The sequence below is a fragment of the Plutella xylostella genome, chromosome 31 (genome assembly GCF_932276165.1).
Source record: "Plutella xylostella chromosome 31, ilPluXylo3.1, whole genome shotgun sequence".
Lineage (NCBI taxonomy): Eukaryota > Metazoa > Arthropoda > Insecta > Lepidoptera > Plutellidae > Plutella > Plutella xylostella.
The window spans coordinates 1,514,894-1,525,716 of NC_064011.1; the positions used below are offsets into that span (position 1 = coordinate 1,514,894).

General features: G+C 37.9%; 1 protein-coding gene across 1 annotated transcript in view; it reads right to left on the reverse strand.

Moving 5' to 3' along the window:
- The window catches only part of LOC105382966 (sex peptide receptor), a 271,017-nt gene extending 263,472 nt beyond the window's left edge, over positions 1-7,545 (reverse strand). The window contains exon 1 of the mRNA XM_038114644.2: positions 7,191-7,545. The gene's annotated coding sequence lies outside the window, so the exon portion shown is untranslated. The remainder of the gene's footprint in view (positions 1-7,190) is intronic.
- Between the last annotated feature and the right edge of the window lie 3,278 nt (positions 7,546-10,823).

Sequence of the window (10,823 nt, forward strand, 5' to 3'; positions counted from 1 at the left end):
TGTATTATCTCTTATCTTGTAACACATTACTCCTTTCTTTATACTATCGATTTCCTTTCAATGTGGTTGTCTGGAAGAGATTACTTTTAGTAAGAAGGCCGCCAATTGTATTATTTATTTTCTTTTCTATGTTTGTGTGCAATAAAGAGTATTTTATCTTTATAAAAAAGTCTGTTTTGAACTGACCAGAATTCATCACCCTCTTTATTGAGTAGAATTTAAATTAAAGCGACCTGGCTTTTTTGTAAAAGCCCCTCAATTTTACTGGTAAATTTTCCGGCTACCTACCTTCATAATCAAGAGAAATGAATTTGTCAAAGCTCTGTCTGGATATACAGGATGTCCCGTTAATCAACTTCATGGCGGCAGGACGCCATACAAATTTTCTTCATACAAATTGTGTTGGTTGTGTTACTTTTTAGTATGGGAAGAAGTATACATATTTTGTTCCAATAAATTGGCATATTTTTTATGTATAAAAGTTGCTTAGAATGACGATTTGTATCACCTCCAGCATGACGTTGACTAATGGGACATGTATATTTGTATGTTTACTTTAATTTATTATTAGGTACCTAGCTATCTGTATTTAACACGGGCTTGACGACTTTTAACCCCCGGCGAAAAAGACGGGTGTTATAACTTAACGTGTCTGTGTATCTGTCTGTGGTAGCGTACTTCCAAAACGGGTGAACCGATTTTTAGCTTGCTTCGTCTGGATGAATTAAGTACTAAAAGTAAGGTAACACAGCTGCCGCGTCCACTAATAAAATCCACCCTTTATATCAACAAATACTATGCCGGTCACTGCAAAAGTAGGACTTTTTTATTTGATACTTAAACTTCTGAAATACTTGATTTATTTACGAAGTTTTTAAAGAAAACAAAATACTAAAATTCCTCCATTTTTTTATCTTTCCCTCATCTTGTGTAAGGTTGGTTAACTTACATAAAAGCTAACTGTGCAGGCATACTGGTGAAATCTATTGCTAAAATGAATTTTACACTAGCAAAAGATATAAGGGTTAACAACCCAGTAACTGCCATTACAACTTCAACATAAAAATCATGTGACGTATGATAGATAGCTTACGAGCAATGAAATAGTTCCACTTACAAAATGCCGACACCAAATAACCCCATTTTTTTAAACATTCAAGATACACTGAACAGATACTACATACATAATATATGCACTCACGACTGTAATCCCCGTAAGGGTAGTCAGAGGTGGCTCACAAGCGAGCCACTCACTTTTCGCAGCACATATGTACTCACGTGATAGGTTGTGAACCATATCGCCGTTTTTGGGATAAGTACAATGCACTTAGGATACACATCTAGAATCTAGATGTGCAGACACTAGAAGTTAGACTCTTGCCATCAAAAATCATAGATTGTTAGACAGAAAGTTAAAATTCCAGTGAGATAACGCTTGGAAACCACTGTAAACTGACAGTTCGTTTTATGACTGTAAGAGATCGCTCTTAGCGATAAGGCCGCCTATTGCTCATTGATCCTAGTTTATAAGTTTTCGTTAAACGAGTATGTTTTAATTTTTGGTGACCAATAAAGATACATTATTGTAGTATTGTATTATAGTAATGGCAACAAACTTAAGAAGGACAGGGCCAATGCCAGCTTTCTTCGGAGAACTTAGTAGACACCTGGCAATGGCTCGGCCCCTCAGTCGTTATAGGTCATGTTTTGCCTGATGTTAGTGTGTGACTCTGTTCTTAAAGATAACTTATTTTAATTGTTAGTTTTTATAATAATTATATAATAATCAATTTGGCCTATATTTTGCGCTCTTAACCAAAATTATATTTTATGTTTTATTCCGCCCCGTTATGCCTTCTTAACATTTCCCCAGAAAGTGCAATGACCTCTTCGTCTCGATTCTTAACTGCCATTTTTAGATTGTACTCGAGGATGCGTTTCTTTGGCGCTGTTATTGCCGTTTTAGCGAGGTTGCCGATAGCGTCCTCGGTGTCATCCGCATAGTAGGTGCAGGCGGTGGTGTGCCTCGACAGCGCCACTACTGCGTGAGGTACGCTATCATGCAGCTTTATTTTATCTTTTGTTCTAATGATAATAACGGATTCGTACGTCAATCCCTGTGCTACGTGTATGGTTAGGACGCGTGAGCCCATTCCTTCACCATACCCTTGGCTGGTCAAGGTCTCTTTTTCTTCCTGTGTATGCACCAGGAACAGAGTGTTGGTTTGGGAATCAGCGATACTTTAATACGAACTAGATGGAGTGTCATTGCAAAAGAAACGTCTCGACAGTTAATAACAATCCAATTTTACCCCTGAGCTCTTCTTATTTTGAATTAGTTCGGTTAGAAGATTTGTGACTTTATTCATTGGTGCAATGGTTGGCATTATTAGGTTAATCTACGAGTTCTCTAGTGGAGACCACGAACAGGCAAACGCAGCGTGGAACGCCCTCCTGCCCGCTGGACTGACGACCTTAGGCGGGTAGCCGGTAGTGGTTGGATGAGGAAGGCCGAGGACCGGGGGTTGTGGCGCTCCTTGGGAAAGGCCTATGTCCAGCAGTGGATGATTATTGGCTGATGATAATCTAAGGGTAAAATAAACAAATGCGATGGAAAAATAGTAGAATTGAATTGTAAAGTAAGCTTTTTGGTCGACTTTAGCATCCCAAGTACTGTAGTAAGTTTGAGACGAGCTTAATTTATGCGTGTTATCTGTTTATAAATTAAATAATATTAGAGACGACCGAATGGCGTAGTGGTTAGTGACCCTGACTACTGAGCCGATGGTCCCGGGTTCGATTCCCGGCTGGGGCAGATATTTGTTTAAACACAGATATTTGTTCTCGGGTCTTGGATGTGCCCGTAATATGGCAATAGGCCCGCCCCCTATTACATTGGGACTAACATAACACTCTGGCGAAAAGTGGGTGCAGAAATGCACCTCTGCCTACCCCGCAAGGGAGTACATTAGTACAAGGCGTGAGTGCGTGTGTGTGTGTGTGTAATATTAGAGTTAAAAAGGTTTTTGTTTGCAATGATTCAGGTATGCTTAGAGAATGCTAAACTTAATGTTAAGTAATTATGTTTTTTTATAATAAATATTGAGAAAAAACAAATAAATAAATAAGTACAGGGTACCCATACAATTTATACATATTAATTAACGTTCCTTAAATCCTTATAACACACTTCCTTCCTTCCTTTAATACACTTCTAATATCTACATATATTATCCATTCCATTCGATATCTATTCTGACTTCCTGTCACCACGGTGACAGCCACAAGTCTAAGTGCCAATTTCTCCATAGTCGGTTAGAGCATAACCAGGGTACTCCCTGGTTAATTTTTGACACATCTGTCATGAATTTTATATGGAGATGACGTAGTAAAAGTACTAGTAACTGGCAGTTTAAGCGACAAGCAACACAAAAAAATATATTAAAAATAAAGTATTGGCCTGATTTAAGCACTGGTAGGCTTGAATTACTGGCAATAAGATGACGATCAATTATAGGCATAAATTGTAAAGATATAATATTAATATTCGATTTTAATGAAGTTTATATCCACTACCCCCAAAAAACCTAGTAACTGGCAGTAAAAATTAGTAACTGTCACATGAAGTTTCAGTAACTGGCACCTTTTAAAAAATCATGCAATTAGGTGAATAAGTACTCTAAAATCAATAATATATTTGATATTAGGTAATGTACAATTACCTGTCTAGGTTCTGTACCGGTATGACTCAAAATCACCGTTGTAATGGTCGACTTCTACGACAAAATGACAGTACAAGTATGCGACGAATCGTGGGTCCATATGAATGCAACAAATCCAGAAACCCTTGGATTTGGAAACGGAAATGGAGGAAGCAAATGCTTGTGGACCTTGATGTATTCATTCAGCAGCTTGGGAGAAGTGACCTGGCTAAGTTGAAGACTGCTGACGGTAGTATAGTTGCCTCTAAGCTGAAATTTCTTGCGGAAATTGAAGGTTTCTACGGCTTTCAGCTTCACATGCTTTGGTTAAAGACAGAATTAGTACAGCGCTTCTGAAAGCTATTACTATCCTCGAACAGCTTGAGAAGCTCTTTAACCATATTTGTTCATAAGTCATGATTTCAAGCTGTTTTATAAGGTCATCACGAACCGTGTTTCTATCAAGTTCTTCAAGGACTATAAGAAAGCTTTTGATTCCATTTAGACCTGGACCTGGGCAGTTCTGGAATCCCCTCGTTGTAACATGCATAGCGGCCTTAATGCAGCAACAATATATTATGTGTACCTTGGACAGTCTATTCGACTAGGCAGAAGGAACTTCGAAAACGAAGCTGGAAGGTGCATAAAACAAAATATTACTGGATTGGACTGCATAGGGGAAGATTTGACAAATTTTCACAAGATGGCTGAAGGCAAAGGTCTTCAGTCAATGCGTCTTACTGGTGATGAAGTATGGATCATAGACGTGGACACTGACGGTTGGACTGGTCCACTGATTCAAAATCGATCAGCGGGCATTGGAAAGATTTGTGGTTCTTTGAAGGACCATATCAGAAATAAGGTAATCCGTAAGAGAACTTGAGTAACCAATATAGCTCTTAAATTCTGTATGCTCAAGTGGCATTAGGTCGGGCATAGCTGTCGAAGAACCGATGACCAGTGGGGCAAACGCGCTCTAGAGTGGAGATCACGAACAGGCAAGCGTAGCGGCGGATACCTTCGGGCCAGCTGGACCATCGACCTTATAAAGCTGACCGGTAGTGGCTGGATGAGGAAGGTCGAGAACAGAGTGCAGTGTCGCTGCTGGTGAGAGGTCCAGCAGTGGACAATTACAGACTACTGTAGATTGCCTTGATTTTAGTATTTTTTCTGAAAAGAAACATGAAAGAAATGTTTACCGCACCAGTAAGTGCCAGTTATTGGTGCGTAAAAAAAATGTATGCAGATTAGTAACTGGCAGCCCCGTGCCAGTTATTGAAACAAAGCTGACTAGACACTGGGGGTTTTTACAGTGCACTTTAAATCGTATTTTCTGTCGATAGAAGGTATAAAATAGCTTAAAATCACAAAAACCAAAATATTAGTAACTGGCAGGGGGGTGCCAGTTACTAAGTGAAGATATAAATTACATTTCAGTAACTAGCACCCTCAAATATAACTCGAAAGCAACTAAAATCACAGTGAATCGGGCTATTATGATATTGTTTAGACCTTCCCCTACTTCCTTGTTATTGTCACACTATCAAAAACTTATTTATTTTCGCGAAAACAGGTCATACAAATTTTGGTGTCTCCTTAAGAAAAAATTAACGAACGTGCATTTTTTTGGCGATCTTCGCCGCTTTGACTGAGATAATTTCCAGCGCCGGAAAATACCCACCTAGAGGCGTAAAATTAAACTATAATATCAATGAATAATTGGAGATTGCTGTAAACACATCAAAGATGGTCTTACTATATCCAAAAGCTTAATATATTTAGTTTTATAGTCAAAGTGCCAGTTACTGACACATGCCAGTTATACCACGATTTACCCTATCATTTATAAATCAATCCCTGTCGATTAGATAACCGAGTATGGAGAAATTTGCATATAACTCTAGGTTTGTCACTCGTTACCAAGAAGACATAGAGAGAAAAATATCACAGGAAAACTAGTAGATCGAACTATCTTACATGAATATAGCTCGTTAACGTTGTTTTTTGGTGGAATCTTGTGATCAAAGACATTACGTTACGTACGGCATAAAATTGTTGACCTTTTTTGTGTACTCTTGAAAGATAAGCTGTCTTGATGAGGTATTATTATCAAGATTACTTGGAAATTACGTGATCATTCTTGCAGTACAGTAGCTATCTTATATAATATAATAGTTATATTGCCTGTGGTCAAGGTAATATAAAAAACAGTCTTTCATACACCCAAAGGTTGCCTGGAAGAGATCGCTTTTAGCGATAAGGCCGCCTATTGTGCTTACTCTTAATTTGTAACGTGATTTATGTTGTGTGTTTTTCAATAAAGTTATGTTGTATAGATTTTCCATGTTCGTTTGATGAAGGATGATGGATATTTATAAAAGAAAATATAGAAATTCAGTTAAATTAAAGTACGCACGTCGGTGTTATTGCTCATAGCAATCTCTTTCAGTACCTTTGGATGGATGACAGATGGTTACAACCTTGATTTCACGAAAGAAAATATTTCCCTAAGTGTACATACAAAAGATTATAGCTTTTCATTCCAAATATATATATATATATATATTAGTGTGGTTGTCTGGAAGAAATTACTTTTAGTAATAAGGCCGCCGATTGTACTATTTATTTTCTTTTCTATGTTTGTGAAACTGCTTCTGTTTGTGTGCAATAAAGAGTATTTTATCTTTATATTTCGGAAAACTATTAGGGTTTTAAAAACTATGATTCGTTTTAACTTTGGTTTTTCAAAAAAAATGGTACCATCGAAGCTATCGTATTATACATATACTGGATTGATCTTAAATTAATATTTCAGGCGCATCTCACTGTTTGCACTGAGGGTGGATTTTTATCTCTTTTCCTGGCTGTACTAATTGCGAAAAAGCCGATAGCGTTATGGAAACCTTTGGGTTTTATTTATTTAAGTATGTTTTATTTTTGCTTAAGTTACCAAAATGTTGAAGTATAATATTCAATACAATACTAAACATATAGCTACTAAATATAAAAGCTTCATATATTATTTTAAAACTAGCTGTTCCCGCGAGCTTCGCTTCGCCTTAAAAAGTTTTCCCGTGGGAATTCCACGATAAAAAGTACCCTATTTTCTTTCTCAGGGTCTAGACCCTGTCTTATGTATACGAAATTTCATTCAAATCCGTTCAGTACTTTTGGCGTGAAAGAGTAACAGACAGACAGACAGACACATAGTATTAGTTAGGATTGATCAAATGAGAAAATATATATATTTTCCAATTGGATTAGATTTTGTTGTCTGAGCGAAAAAAATTACGCTGCAAAACGGATTTGCGGGAGAGTAAAAAATTGCTTCTCGACCGCTGGCGCCGCATTTGATTAAATATAATTAAGGAGCTACCTACTTTAATAAAGCCTTCATTTGATACAGTATTCTAAATACGTTTTGTGGTTTATGTTATTAAAATAAAGTACAAATTAAAGCAAAATTTGTATGTTATTTAATAACCTTACCTTGTTTTTCTTTACGTAGAACAACAACCGGATCGCCTCACGCCCGCTCGAAACCCATCACAAAATCGAATCAAAAACAATTTCCCTTTCAAATTAGCACAGCGGAAAAAAACAAAAATTACCAGAAAAAAAAACACAACCTCTCCGCGAGCCAACACGAACACTGGCCGGTTACAACAAAATACAGAAGAAGAAAAACAATAGCCAATCACTGCACAGTTCTGCGAACACGGAACGTCATCTGTCAATTACGAAAACACGCGTTGCAATGAAAATTTTGGGGGGAAAATGTAGGACGATTTGACAGCTGAGTTTTGCGGCGCGCGCGATAACCTCCTCGCTCGACGGTCGAGTGAAAACTAAATGTTTCAGGCTGATACCAGTTTTGGGAGGTTGCCGGTCGCCCACCCCCCGCCCCCCCTATCGCCTGGCGAAATAATTTCACTCGAGTCTATTATATTTTGTGACTTAAAAGGGGTTTCTTAATTGTGTTGCTAGGTGTCTCGGCTTTGGTCCTTCGAAGAATAATAAGTTCTTTTCGTCTTCCATTGGCAGATCTGGTTTTGATTGTTTTTTTTGTAGCTACAATTATTCGTTCCTTGCTTAATTAAGATAAATTTAATTGAACAAAAAGTTTTTTTTTCTTTACAACTTTAATAAAGTCTGAATTCCACGGTTTAACTTTGCTATACAACGACTATAGACTACCTTTTTGTTTATTAAAGCTGTATCTTACATCGACCCGTCAATGGTAAGGTTACTGTAAAAAATCCACCCTGTATTATACATAGGTAAGTACTGTTTGGTAACTGCGTCGCAACGCGGCATCGTACGCAACGGACGCATCGCATTCAGTATTCCTTGTAGATATATAAAAATTCACACAAGTGTGTCCACTTCATTGACATTGTCGACGCCGTTTCTCCATACATTATTGAAAATCCGTTTGTTCGGATTCGTACGATACCGACAGATGGGTCACCAACAAGCGGTAGGTATATACACACACGCACTCACGCCTTGTACTAATGTACTCCCTTGCGGGGTAGGCAGAGGTGCATTGCTGCACCCACTTTTCGCCAGAGTGTTATCTTAGTCCCAATGTAATAGGGGGCGGGCCTATTGCCATTTTACGGGCACATCCAAGACCTGAAAACAAATATCTGTGTTTAAACAAATATCTGCCCCAGCCGGGAATCGAACCCGGAACCATCGGCTCAGTAGTCAGGGTCACTAAACACTACGCCATTCGGTCGTCAAAAAAAATTAGGGTGGATTTTCGCTACCCTATTTTTGGAAATATATAAAAGCATTTGCCCTCCAGACGACTTCACCAAAATAAGCTAGCAAATAACTCATTCTAATAATAGACGTGGTCCTATTTAATGGTATTCAGTAGACACAGTTCAATATAAGTACTTCGTCAATAAATGATAATGGCCAAATCTGACCCGCTTTCCACCCACTAACCAAACCTATTTTTATTCAATGATAAATGTGTTCTAAATCAGGGAATAATATTTAAAAAAATCTAAACCACGTTTAAAAAAAAACATTGTATGAGGGAAACATCTACTTGATCTTTCAGCACCTATATCTTCGTTCTCCCATGCCTCATAATAATAAAGTTTACACCAGGATATACTGTAGTCATGGGCTACACATCAGTATATGTTTCGTCAATGGCTGCACTGGAGGGTCATGGCGCCATAGAGAAATGGCCATTCTCCTTTCAGATTAGAATATAACTTTATAAGTTTCATGCTTTCGGACAGTGATATATATTCTAATACAAATATTTTAATGCGCAATGAAAAGGTTCTATTAAAAAAAGCCTTCTTCAAAACTGCAGCGCTGATCATGGCTCTACCTTGTTATTTACAACCTTATGACTACTGTTCCTTTAAGGACACACACATGTCAAAAAAGTAACATAAATACAGGGTGTTGCAAAAAGGGTATACTAAGCCGAAACCAGCATGTGCAGCATGCAGCAATTATATCTAAGCCCGAATTTGAAATCAGAATTTCGAAATTCGCTAAAAAAACAGGTTTCGGCTTAATATACATACCGTTTTTGCAACACCCTGTATAGGTTTACTGACAAGTAATTAAAATTAATGTTTCATTGTAATTTTTCGGATTTTTATTTTTCCCGTAATAAGTGGGTTCATACAATGCGTGCAGATTGACGTGGTGTGGGACGCCCTCCGGCTAGATGGGGTGACCTTGCGAAAGGTAGCTGGATATGATTGGATGCGGAAAGCTAAAGATCGCATCCAGTGGCGTGCTTTAAGAGAGGCCTACGTCCAGCAGTGGACTGCTTTAGGCTGATGATGATGATGATAATGTGCAGATTGCGTGATAATTCTTGTTCGTTCGTTCTTCGATTTAGAAAGTGACCCCTTAATGAGAAAGATCTTTATGGCTGGTAAAAATTTCCCTTAATTTCTGATAATATTCAGTTTTTTTGACCCAATCTACACGTAGATATTACAAAAAATTTACCCGCTTTCAACAAGTTAAGTCCGAATCCATCTAATCTAGCTATTTGTCATAACCTATGTACAGAACCCTCCACGCGTGGCCCGTGAGAAGAGTTCCATAGTTCGGTCCGACGCGCACTTCATCATCAGCCAATAATCATCCACTGCTGGACATAGGCCTCTCCTAAGGAGCGCCACAACGCTCGGTCCTCGGCCTTCCTCATCCAACCACTACCCGCCACCCGCCTAAGATCGTCAGTCCATTTTTTCGCTCCGACTACGATTTATATCCATCTTACATCATCTTGTCTGAAGTAACGTTTCCTTAATAACATTTTCGAATTGATGGATGGAAATAATTGTAAATAAACGTTGATAGTTTGTTTGGATTTGCATGTTATTTTCAAACTATGATCCGATAATGATGACTCATATTTTATGCTGAGATTTGATGCCGGTTTCATTGGTGTTTAATGTTTATTTTGTTGTGTCTATGATCTCGGTTTCTGGAAATAGATCATTTCGTTTTGGAAAATTTGTGCAGATACAGAGGGTGTTGCTCGTGCTAAATAGTACTAATCCTCCTAAGTACTTAATTATTATCAGTAGTTACCTATATCCAATATGCATAAATGGGACCTCCTAATACATCAAAAAAACTTGTCAAAATCGGTCAATAAGTAGCGGTGACATTGGTGGACGTAGATTTAAAAAAAACATACCTAGACCCCCTGAGTCACCCCCTTTCGCCTTCGTTTACCCTTTTTGCAACATCCTGTATAGTCATGTTATTAAAGTGTGTGGTGTTTAATCAACTGCAATTTATATACTTATATACTAACTATTGCACAGTGCCATAATATTGCACTAACTACTTATATAGAAACCGTTTCACCAAATAAAATATCAAAACCCTTCCATTCCATTGTAATAAGGGTAGTTTTTGTTTGCTTCAGATGTTTTAGTTGATGAAACGCTCTGTAGGTACTGTTCCTCTTTTCAAACTATCAACAGAGTGAAGTTGGCGCGTTTAAATCCACAATGACAGCTGTCAAAGTTACAGATCGCTATGTGGTGACAGTTGGGTGGCAGAAAATATCTCGCCATCTTATTTCTCCAACCAAAGAGAAGATTCAGCCTGTTTTCT